Raw genomic sequence first — 12,330 nt, 5'->3', positions numbered from 1 at the left:
AGGTAATTGCAGAGCAATCAGATCCTCATAAATAGCACTCAAGCGCGTTTTCCAGGCGTGCAGCCTGCTTCTTCTTGGGAGCGTCTTTTTATCCAGGAAGAAGGGGCTACTTCTTCAGATTTGTCCAGATCACCAAATACACCGCTAGGTGGCGCCAGTCTCTTTCCAGGTTCAAACCATATGCCTTGTGTTACAGACACTTTGTTGCTTGCCAGGAATTTCTTCTTGCTGAGAAGGGAGAAGTCTATTCAGGACTGTCACAGGCTAAACCAAAGCCTGATAAGAGACAATTCCATCCATAGACAGTACTGAGAAACAGGAGGATGATTCCACCACTCCTTTCCCTTCTTACTCCATATGTGCCTTCAGTTATCATTTACAGCATGGGGTACATTATATTATATATAACATATCAATGTTTATGTACTTGGGTATGTTGTTTCTAAGCTGAACTGCATGTTTTTCTAGATTTTATGTAAATAATGTATCATTTCAAATATAAATTGTTTGTTGAAGTTGCATGTTAAAATACTCATGTCAGTAAGGGGACATTATATCTTTATCTCACGTGTCACAACTTTACATATTCATACATTTCTTTAAGTGCCAAACAACCATCTTCTCTAATAAATAGAAGTTAAGCGCATTGGCCAATAACCTATGCAACCTGTCAGAAGTTAAATTAATTGCCCCCTGTCTTCCAAAGTTTTTACAAACTTTTAAGTACTTGAAAGGGCTGTTTACTATTATAATTTTAAAGAATAAATTCTGTATTTCTTTATAATTTAGAAACATGTATAATTCAGGAAACGAAAAGTCTTTAGGAAGTTGCTTCTTAAAAAATAGTTAATGACACAGCACCATTAGGTCTAATTCACCAAAACCCTGACATCTGCTTTGAAGATGAAACCACATTGCATGCGTGGGAGAATGTTACACAGTTACTCACTAAAAGCAATATGTTTTATGATTGAGAAAAGGAAACACCACTTATTAAACACAGAGAATAAAATTGAAAGACTTTTATTGTAACAAGTTAAATAAATAGAAGACTTAAAACAATAGCGGAATAATGGTGTTGTTATAACATCTGTTTTATTAAACTGATATCCCGCTGTAATTGATTTATGAAGTTATGTTATTTGTATTTTTATTTTTATTGTGTTGGTTATTGATCTAATTGTGTTTTTCATTTATCTTAAGTATAGGGATAGAAATGTGACACAATATAACGATCCAAATGTTACTTGATTGTTTTATTTAAGACGAGAGTAATGTTGTTTCAATTTGAAATATAAACCTGCCAAAGAAAACAGATCTTGAGTTCTGAATTAGCGGAGGTCTGAATGACCAAGATAGTCGAAACTGGATTTAATGATACTCGACTGATGGAGACTATGATTTTCAGGTTTTGAACAAGCGGGTGATTGATTAATCCAATTAAGGCTATAAAACAGGATATCCGGATGTAGCAAACTATTACCTCTGATGAAATCACTTTTAAGTGAAGAAACGCATCAGGTTACTTCAAGCTTCACTTGGCCATCTTCTATTTGCCTGCATTATCATATTTGAGCCATTTATGCCTTGGATTAAAGGCTTAGATTCCTGAGAATCAGTTATCTGACGTCTTGTACATCTGAGAGGCATGTTGGTGTCAGTATCTGAGAGGGGGTACTGGCACTGAATTGCTGTTTGGAGGCTTCTGGGGTACCTCTTTGGTAAGTTGGCTCTCAATTTAAAAACACATATGTATGGCCCAAATATATGGGACTCTCATTGTTTAGAGTAGGACCATCCTATTAGCAAAAGCGCCTTGGCGTGGCGGATGGCTTAAACATACATTTGCAAATGTGTGCAACAAAGACTTTTGCATTTTTATCTACAGTAGAAATGGCAGATCTGTTGCTGGCTATAGCAGTGTGCTGGGGGAAAAAATGTTGTGTGTGTATGTTCCTTGCAGGATAACCCCACCCTTTCAAGCACCTGTTAGGGCCTATAAATTGATTTGAGCAGCTTACACTTTTGTATTTGTCTTGTACATCACACAGACGCTAAATCAGCGGGATCTAGCTGTGGGATATGAGAGTGACTGTTACTTACCGGACCGTGAGTGCCTCTACGCTGGTGCGTGGCTCCCTAGCCTTCCTGCTGGCACCTATCTTGAACCGTGGCCGTCCGCCATCCTGATGGACTGCGCATGCGCAGCACCCAAGAACTCTTGTGACTGTTGCTTTTAATCTAATTGGTTGATCAGGCAACTCTCCCTATTTAAGACACCTGTGCTCATTACCTCATGGCCTGATCTTGAGTCTCATTCCCTGTGAGTCTCTGAAGGTGTCTCCTGTGTTCTACTAGTGTCTTCAGTTTCCTGCTGATTCCTGTTCTACTCATCGCTGGTCTCCATACCCGCTACTGTCTCCTGTGTACTACTAGTGTCTTCAGTTCCTGTGGATTCCCTGTGCTACTCATCGCTGGTTTCCATACCTGCTACAGTCTCCTGTTTCCTGCCTGTGTCCTCAGCTGGACTCTGATTACTGGATCTACTCACCTGTGGTTCCTACACTCGTCTCTGCCGTTCAGCGTCTATGCAGTCCCTGCATCTTCCTGTGGACAGACTGTTCTACTGAATAGCGGTATGCCTATCTGTTATTGACTTTCTACGTTTAATCTGCATATCCGCTAGGACAAGTTTCCACTCTCAGCAGCGGTATCCATACCCGCTATAGACTGTTATTGTTACGCTGCATATCTGTTTGGAATTAACCGTACTACTCAGTCGTTATATGCATAATTGTGATTGACTATCCTTTATTGGCCTGCATATCTGTGCTGAGCAAGTCTCTACCAAGCAGCGCCACATACCGTTATAGACTTTGCTGGATACGCTGCATATCTATTAGGATCAAGTTCCTCTGTGCTCTCAGTGTCTGCATCCTATTATCCTTTGTATGCCTCCACTCATAAACACCTGTACACATCCTCACCTATTAAGCAGTGGTACAACTTGCTGTACGCAGACCACTGACTTCCCCGCTACCTACCTGCACCTGGACAAGTCTTCTCACCATAAGAAGTGGTACAACTTGCTGTACGCAGACCACTGACTTCCCCGCTACCTACCTGCACCTGGACAAGTCTTCTCACCATAGCAGTGGTACAACTTGCTGTACGCAGACCACTGACTTCCCTACTACCTCCCGCATCTGCTCACGTCCATCCTGATCTCCGTGTTCAAATCTGCCTTTCCACTATATCAGCTAGTCGCTGACTCATTGACCAAGATTGCTGCAAGTCACTGACTTTCCTATTCTTTATTGGCATTCTCTCTCCATTTGCTGTGATATATGTTCCGCTAGTCACCCTGCTACCAGAGGACCGTTGTGTTAACTTCACTAGTCTGGTAAGCCCAGTCATCTGGTGAATTCCTGGGCAAGACTCCTAGTGCCCGTGACAGTAAGATCAGGCCATGACAGACCCAGGATCGGAACCAACAGCTAAAGAGATGCTGCAGTATCTGGTCACCCGAATCGAACAACAAGATGTTCGCCAACAACAGTTGTTGCAATATTGTCAGGTTTTAGCCTCCCAAGGAACCCCTGTGCAAAATGTAGCAGCTACCGTTGATCTTCCAGTATCTCCATCTCCTTCCCCAGTGCCATCCCAGGTGTCCATCGCTTCCACGCTACACCTGCCTACTCCTTCTAAATATGATGGAGACCCCAAAACTTGTAGGGGCTTTCTTAACCAATGCTCCGTTCATTTTGAACTTCAACCTCATAATTTCTCTACTCATCGTTCCAAAGTGGCCTACCTCATCTCTTTGTTTTCCGGACAGGCTCTCGCATGGGCCTCCCCTCTGTGGGAAAGAAATGACCCTTTATTACAAGATAGTGCCATGTTTATTTCTACATTTCGAAGTATTTTTGACGAACCTGGTTGTGTTATCTCTGCAGCTTCCAGTATCCTCCGACTACGCCAAGGATCTCGGACTGTAGCTCAGTATGTCATTCAATTTCGGATACTTGCCTCTGAACTTCAGTGGAACACTGAGGCATTGATCGCCGCCTTCTGGCAGGGGCTTTCCGATAAAATTAAAGACGCACTGACCTCTCAAGAATTACCCTCCTCCTTGGATGATTTGATTTCCCTTTGCCATCGTGTAGACATAAGATTTCGTGAGAGAGATTCCGAGAGAGTAACTTCCTGCAAAGCGCCTCTTCGCTCAGTATCTCAAGTTCGTCATTCTCCACCTCCAGTAGAACCTATGGAGGTAGGTCGCTCTAAACTAACATCAGAGGAGAGAGAACGAAGAGTGAAAAATAAACTCTGTATCTATTGCGCTGACTCTACTCACATGCTGAACTCATGTCCTAGGAAGTCGGGAAATGCCAGGCCCTAACCAGTTCTGGAGAGGTAAGGTTAGGGTCCCTGGAGTCCTCTCCATGTTCTACGAATGTGAAAGTTTGTGCTTTTGATGTCACCGTTTCCTTTGCTACCAAATCCTTTGTCTCTCAAGCACTTATAGATTCTGGAGCTGCTGGAAATTTTATCTCTAGTTCCCTAGTGAATCAATGGTCTCTACCAGTGATTTCCTTAAAGGTACCCATTGCCGTTACTGCTATCGATAGGTCACGTATAATTAATGGTCTCATTACTCAAAGTAGTCTCCACTGACTCTTCAAATTGGAGCCTTACACCAGGAAAAAAATTCTTTACTGATCCTTCCTGTTACTACCAGTCCCATCGTACTAGGCCTTCCATGGCTTCAACTTCATTCCCCTCAGATTGACTGGAACACTCCTCAAGTCACTTCCTGGGGTCCCGAATGTCATCATCGTTGTCTCTCTCAAGTTGTTCCACTCAAAATACAGCAGTCTTCCATTTCACCGTGTCCTCCGGGTCTCCCCCCACAGTATGCTTCCTTTGCGGATGTGTTCAATAAGGTTCAATCAGAACTCCTCTCTCCTCATCGGGCATGGGATTGTCCGATTGATTTACAACCTGGCAAGAATCCTCCTAGGGGCCGTGTGTATCCACTTTCATTACCTGAGACTCAAGCTACATCTGAGTATATTAAAGAGAACCTCCAGCGAGGATTTATCCGACCTTCTACCTCCCCCGCTGGAGCGGGGTTCTTTTTCGTAAAGAAGAAAGATGGATCATTACGCCCCTGTATAGATTTTCGTGGACTCAATGCCATTACCATCAAAAATCGGTATCCTATTGCGTTAATTACCGAGCTCTTCGATCGCATTAAGGGAGCCCGGATCTTTACCAAGTTGGATCTTCGAGGTACCTATAATTTAATCCGGATCAAGTCCGGAGACGAATGGAAGACAGCTATTAACACCAGGTATGGTCATTATGAATATCTAGTTATGCCCTTCGGGTTGTGTAACGCCCCCGCTGTCTTCCAGGGTTTCGTGAATGAGAAATTCCGGGACTTGCTGTATGTCTGTGTCGTCGTCTATCTGAACGACATATTAATTTTTTCCCAGGATCTGCCCACTCATCATCAACATGTGGCACAGGTCCTTTCTAGACTCCGAAGAAATTCTTTATTTTTCAAATTAGAGAAAGGTTCATTCGAGTTATCCGAGATTCCATTCCTGAGATATATTGTGTCCGGAGTCGGTCTTAAAATGGATCCAGAAAAGGTGAACGCTGTATTACGTTGGCCCCAGCCAACTATTCTCCGAGCAATCCAACGTTTTTTAGGTTTTGCGAATTATTACAGACGCTTCATTCAAGGTTTTTTGTCCATTGCCTCTCCTATAGTGGCCCTGACCCGCAAGGGGGCTAACACTAAGCTATGGTGCTCCGAGGCTCTTCAAGCTTTCCAGTCTCTCAAAGAGTCCTTCTCTTCCGCTCCTGTTCTTCGACAGCCTGATGTGACACTTCCCTTCTTCTTAGAGGTAGACGCCTCTAATGTTGGCTTAGGGGCCATATTATCCCAAAGATCGGAGCAACAAAAATTCCATCCTTGTGCCTTTTATTCCCGAGGTCTTCTACCCGCGGAGAGGAATTATACCATCGGGGACAAGGAGTTGTTGGCCATAAAAGCAGCATTAGAGGAGTGGAGATATCTACTGGAGGGAGCTCGTCATCCTGTAACCATTTTTACAGATCACAAAAACCTGTCATATTTACAGTCAGCTCAATGTTTGAATCCCCGTCAAGCAAGATGGTCTCTTTTCCTTTCCCGTTTTGAACTTATTATAACCTTCAAACCTGCTTCCAAAAATAAAAAAGCAGACGCCCTGTCTCGGGCATTCGTGACGTCCTCAGACGTTGAAGATGGTCCTAACCACTCTATATTAGACCCCAAGTGTGTGTCTCTGGCCACTTCGTCCACCAAGGTGCTACCATTTGGGAGAACCCTCGTGCCTCCATCTCTTAGGAAGAAAATTTTGTCTTGGTTTCATTCTTCACGTTTTTCTGGACATTCGGGTGAACGCAAGACCTTAGAAATCCTTTCTCGAAGCTACTGGTGGCCCTCTATGAGGAAAGACGTCAAAGACTTTGTGGCCACTTGTGAGCTGTGTTCCCAGTTTAAAACTCCCCGCAGAACACCAGCGGGATTACTGCAACCACTACCCATTCCACCCAAACCTTGGACCCATATTAGTATGGACTTTGTCACCGATCTTCCTCCAAGTAAAAAGTGTAATACCATCTGGGTAGTGGTGGATCGATTTTCAAAAATGGCACATTTCGTTCCTTTGACCGGTTTACCTTCTTCATCTACTCTGGCTGATCATTTCATCAAAGAGATTTTCCGAATTCATGGATGTCCTTCTGAGATTGTTGCGGATAGGGGAGTGCAATTCGTTTCCAGATTCTGGTGAGCCCTTTGTAAAACCTTGGGTATTCGATTATCACTCTCATCTTTCTACCATCCTCAATCAAACGGACAGACTGAGAGAGTCAATCAAGATCTTGAAACTTTCATTAGGATGTTCTCCTCAGCCAACCAAGACAACTGGGTAGATTTACTCCCATGGGCTGAATTCGCCCATAACAACATGTATCACGAGTCATCTTCAAGAAGTCCATTCTTTGTGGTTTACGGTCACCATCCGTCTTTCCTGGAATTTCCTGCCCTCCCTCCCACCCAAGTTCCTGCTGTGGAGACTGTTTGTCAGACCTTCAAAGATATCTGGTCTCAGGTTAAAACCTGTTTAAAGAAGACATCTGCCAGATACAAGTCCTTTGTGGATAAAAAGAGGCGGGCTATTCCACCACTTAAGATTGGAGATCGTGTATGGCTTTCTACCAAAAATATTCGTTTGAAGGTTCCATCTATGAAGTTCGCTCCTCGTTTCATTGGTCCATATAGGATCACTCAAGTGATAAATCCAGTCTGCTTCAAACTTCTACTACCTAAGAACATTCGTATCTCCAACGCCTTCCATGTGTCATTACTCAAGCCTCTTATCATCAACCGTTTCTCTGTTCCTCCTTCAGCACCTCAGCCAGTTCAAGTTCATCAAGAGGAGGAGTTTGAGATCACTCAAATATTAGACGCAAAAATTTCGCGAGGAGTTCTTCGTTTCCTTGTACAATTAAAGGGCTTTGGTCCAGAGGAGCGTTCGTGGATCCGGGCAGATGATCTCAACGCCCCAGCTCTTCTAAAACAATTATATTCCAAGAATCCGGGCAAACCTGGCTCCATGAGTTCTGTGCCCACCTTTAAAAGGGGGGGTACTGTCACTCACCGGACCGTGAGTGCCTCTACGCTGGTGCGTGGCTCCCTAGCCTTCCTGCTGGCACCTATCTTGAACCGCGGCCGTCCGCCATCCTGATGGACTGCGCATGCGCAGCACCCAAGAACTCTTGTGACTGTTGCTTTTAATCTAATTGGTTGATCAGGTAACTCTCCCTATTTAAGGCACCTGTGCTTATTACTTCATGGCCTGATCTTGAGTCTCATTCCCTGTGAGTCTCTGAAGGTGTCTCCTGTGTTCTACTAGTGTCTTCAGTTTCCTGCTGATTCCTGTTCTACTCCTCACTGGTCTCCATACCCGCTACTGTCTCCTGTGTACTACTAGTGTCTTCAGTTCCTGTGGATTCCCTGTGCTACTCATCGCTGGTTTCCATACCTGCTACAGTCTCCTGTTTCCTGCCTGTGTCCTCAGCTGGACTCTGATTACCGGATCTACTCACCTGTGGTTCCTACACTCGTCTCTGCCGTTCAGCGTCTCTGCAGTCCCTGCATCTTCCTGTGGACAGACTGTTCTACTGAATAGCGGTATGCCTATCTGTTATTGACTTTCTACGTTTACTCTGCATATCCGCTAGGACAAGTTTCCACTCTCAGCAGCGGTATCCATACCCGCTATAGACTGTTATTGTTACGCTGCATATCTGTTTGGAATTAACCGTACTACTCAGTCATTATATGCATAATTGTGATTGACTATCCTTTATTGGCCTGCATATCTGTGCTGAGCAAGTCTCTACCAACCAGCGCCACATACCGTTATAGACTTTGCTGGATACGATGCATATCTATTAGGATCAAGTTCCTCTGTGTTCTCAGTGTCTGCATCCTATTATCCTTTGTATGCCTCCACTCATCAACACCTGTACACATCCTCACCTATTAAGCAGTGGTACAACTTGCTGTACGCAGACCACTGACTTCCCCGCTACCTACCTGCACCTGGACAAGTCTTCTCACCATAGCAGTGGTACAACTTGCTTTACGCAGACCACTGACTTCCCTACTACCTCCCGCATCTGCTCACGTCCATCCTGATCTCCGTGTTCAAATCTGCCTTTCCACTATATCAGCTAGTCGCTGACTCATTGACCAAGATTGCTGCAAGTCACTGACTTTCCTATTCTTTATTGGCATTCTCTCTCCATCTGCTGTGATATATGTTCCGCTAGTCACCCTGCTACCAGAGGATCGTTGTGTTAACTTCACTACTCTGGTAAGCCCAGTCATCTGGTGAATTCCTGGGCAAGACTCCTCGTGCCCGTGACAGTGACAGGTTTATCCCCTGAGCGAAGCATCGGCTCTGCTGTTCACCACTGACTTTACGGTGTCGCCGTGTATACTTACGGATCACGCCACTACAGACCATTATACGGTACATCGCTACGGACCAGGTCTGTTTTTGTCAAACCGCAATTAGCGGTGAGAGGAGTGCTGTGTTACAAGTGATTATATTATATACATGGATTGACGGTCAGTTTATTTCCCAATTGTGTTGGCTTTTAGAGTATCTACATGTTTATATATATTGGAGGAGACTCTCTACTGATTAACGAGGATATTTATTTACTTTATATCCACTCACAATCAGGTGTGGCCACACCGTTCTATTCAGTTCTTTGGAATCGCCACATATTGGGACATTGGAGAGTTTATTGTCCATATCTCGGGGCATTGAAACGGCTATTATTCTGGCTCAATATCATATTTATGTATTTATCACCATATACTATTCCAGCTTTATATTCAGGCTACATTTATGTGTTGCATTGTGTTTTTATGATTGTTTACGATCTTATCAATTGTTTGAATACACTGGCCAGTGTTTGTTCTGTTATGTCATATACATTTTAATAAATTGGTTTATATCATCACGGATCAAGTATTGGGTTTGCGTGTTACAGAGGCCAACGCTGTTCTTTTTGGTTTTTTTAAAACAATAGCTAACAGTATCAAAAGACATAGGGGTAAATTTATCAATCTGCGGGTTTGAAAAAGTAGAGATGTTGCCTATAGCAACCAATCAGATTCTAGCTATCATTTGTAGAATGTACTAACTAAATGATAACTAGGGGCCTGATTCATTAAGGATCTTAAATGAAGAGGTATCTTATTTCAGTCTCCTGGACAAAACCATGTTACAATGCAAGGGGTACAAACTAGTTTTCTGTTTTGCACATAAGTTAAATACTGACTGTTTTTTCAAGTAGCACACAAATACTTGATAGCTTATTTGTACACTGAAATTTAAAGTTGATATCTGTGTGCTACATGAAAAAAAAGTGAGAGGAGAGAAAAAAAAGTGCTCTCACAAAAGTGATCAATGATCTACTTACTGCAAAGTCTAAAGCTGGGTACACACTACAGAAATTTCGACCAAATTTTTATGCCGAGCGATTTCACATGCGATCGATGTTCCGATCGCTCGGTCCATGGACTGCATACACACTAGCCATGTTTAGGACGAGAAAGGGAAGAGCGGACCTCACGTTAGCGACTTTTTACAGCCATGTTGTCGTGAGCAATGACTGTATTTTCATACTCACTGTTGTGGATCGGTCGGCAGTTTATACACACTACACAGCGGAAACGAAATTGGAACGAAAATATTAAACGGTACGACCAACCAAAAGAGGCGACAATCGTCCATTTGGGCAGACTTTCGACCATCGTGTCACTGTACACACTGACCTGACTTTTGAATGAGCGGTCGTATGTCGGCTGATTTAGCCGATTATTGGTTGAAAACTGTGTAGTGTGTACCCAGCTTAAGGGTCATTTCTGCATACTCATTCTCCTGGACCTCTCTGCTGTTTTTGACACTGTAGATCTCCCTTTTCTCCTACACAACTTTCACTCCATTGGCCTTCATGACACAGTTCTTTCCTAGTCCACTTCCTGCCTATCAAACCGCTCCTTTAGTGTTTCTACCACTGGCACATCCTCCCCTCCCCTACCACTATCTGTTGGGTTCCCACAAATCTCTGTTCTTAGCCCTTTACTTTTTGCATTGTACACCTCTTCTCTTGGGGCACTGATTCGCTCATTTGGCCTCCAATAATACCTTTTCGCTGATGACACCTAAATCTATATCTCTTCCCTTGACCTATCTCCTTTCTGCACATGGCTGTCCAAACGCTACCTAAAACTCAAAACTCCACATGTCCAAAACAGAGCTCATTATCTTCCCTCCTGCCAGAGTCACCACCTTCCCTCAAATCTCCCTCACTGTCAATAACACCACAATTTCCTCAGTCTCCCAAGCCTGTTGCCTTGGTGTCACACTTTACTCCACCCTCTGCTGTATTCCTTACATCCAGACTTTCTTTCAGTTCTGTTAATTTCACCTTAAATACATTGCCAGAACACGCTTTTTTCTTACTCCACATGCTACCAAAACTCTTATCCATTCTTTCATCATCTCCCGTCTTGACAAATGCAACCTCCTGCTATCTAGCATTCCTGACACCCATATATCCACACTTCAATCCATCCTAAATACTGCTGCAAGACTTGATCTTCCTCTCTCACAGCTCCACATTTCCTGCACCACTTTGATTATGGAGTACACAGGGAGCCAGTGTAGGAATTTGCAAATTCAAATTACTCACCCTTACCTACAAAGACCTCAACAACACTACCCCTGCATACATCTGAAATCTCATATCGAAATCACTCCCGGCCTCTTGGATCTACCTTTGATCTGCACCTTGTCTCGTCTCTGGTAACCACTTCTCACTCTTGACTTCTCCCGTGTTGCTCCCCACTTATGGCATTCCCTACCACGCTCATTTAGACTTTCTCAGCCTTCAAATCTTTAGAGGCTCTTTGAAAACCAATCTCTTTTTTTTTTTAGAAGTGACCTTATCCCCGATAACACTATTTACACTAATACATCCTCACAACTGTTCCAATTGACCCACATTTGCTCCTCTTGTTTCAGCTGTGCCCTCTTCCACTTAGTATGTAAACTTTCTAATGAGCAGGATCCTTCATACCCTTTGTTTTCACGTCTGCGTTAATTTTGTCTGCCTTGTATGTCCCCATTTGCTTTAAGTACTGTTTTCCCTACTGTATGGCGCTGTGAAGCACTGTGGCACCTTACAAATCTACGATGATAATAATAATGTCAATGGTGCTTATGTTCTGAGTGGCTAGATAGCACAAACATGCAGTTTGAGCAATCTTATCTCTCACAACTACATCTTTTGTTTTGCCCATTTGGATTGAGGTTTGCTAAACCCTAGCTTAGTAACTCTGGCTGTTTGTATGTCCCTCATTGGTTATTAAAAATGCTCATTATGTCTGTTTGGCCTCGAGTAAATCCAAAAACAGCCGAAAACTGGTTATTTCATCAAACCACCCTTTAGTAAATCTACCCCTAGGACTGCAATGAGTAACACGGATTCTTCCCTGGGGGGTATATTTACCAAATTGCGGATTTGAAAAAATTGAGAATTATACTCACCGTTAATTTCCTTTCCTTGAAATACTCCATGGCAGCTCTTACAATGGGTTAATACCCTGATCAGCTTAGTGTAGACAGGAAAAATTCGCCCCACCTGAATCATATATAAGGCAGCTCCTCCTCCTCCTCCTCCTCC

This window comes from Mixophyes fleayi, chromosome 1 (genome assembly GCF_038048845.1).
Source record: "Mixophyes fleayi isolate aMixFle1 chromosome 1, aMixFle1.hap1, whole genome shotgun sequence".
Taxonomy (NCBI): Eukaryota; Metazoa; Chordata; class Amphibia; order Anura; family Limnodynastidae; genus Mixophyes; species Mixophyes fleayi.
This window is presented reverse-complemented; position numbering follows the sequence as displayed.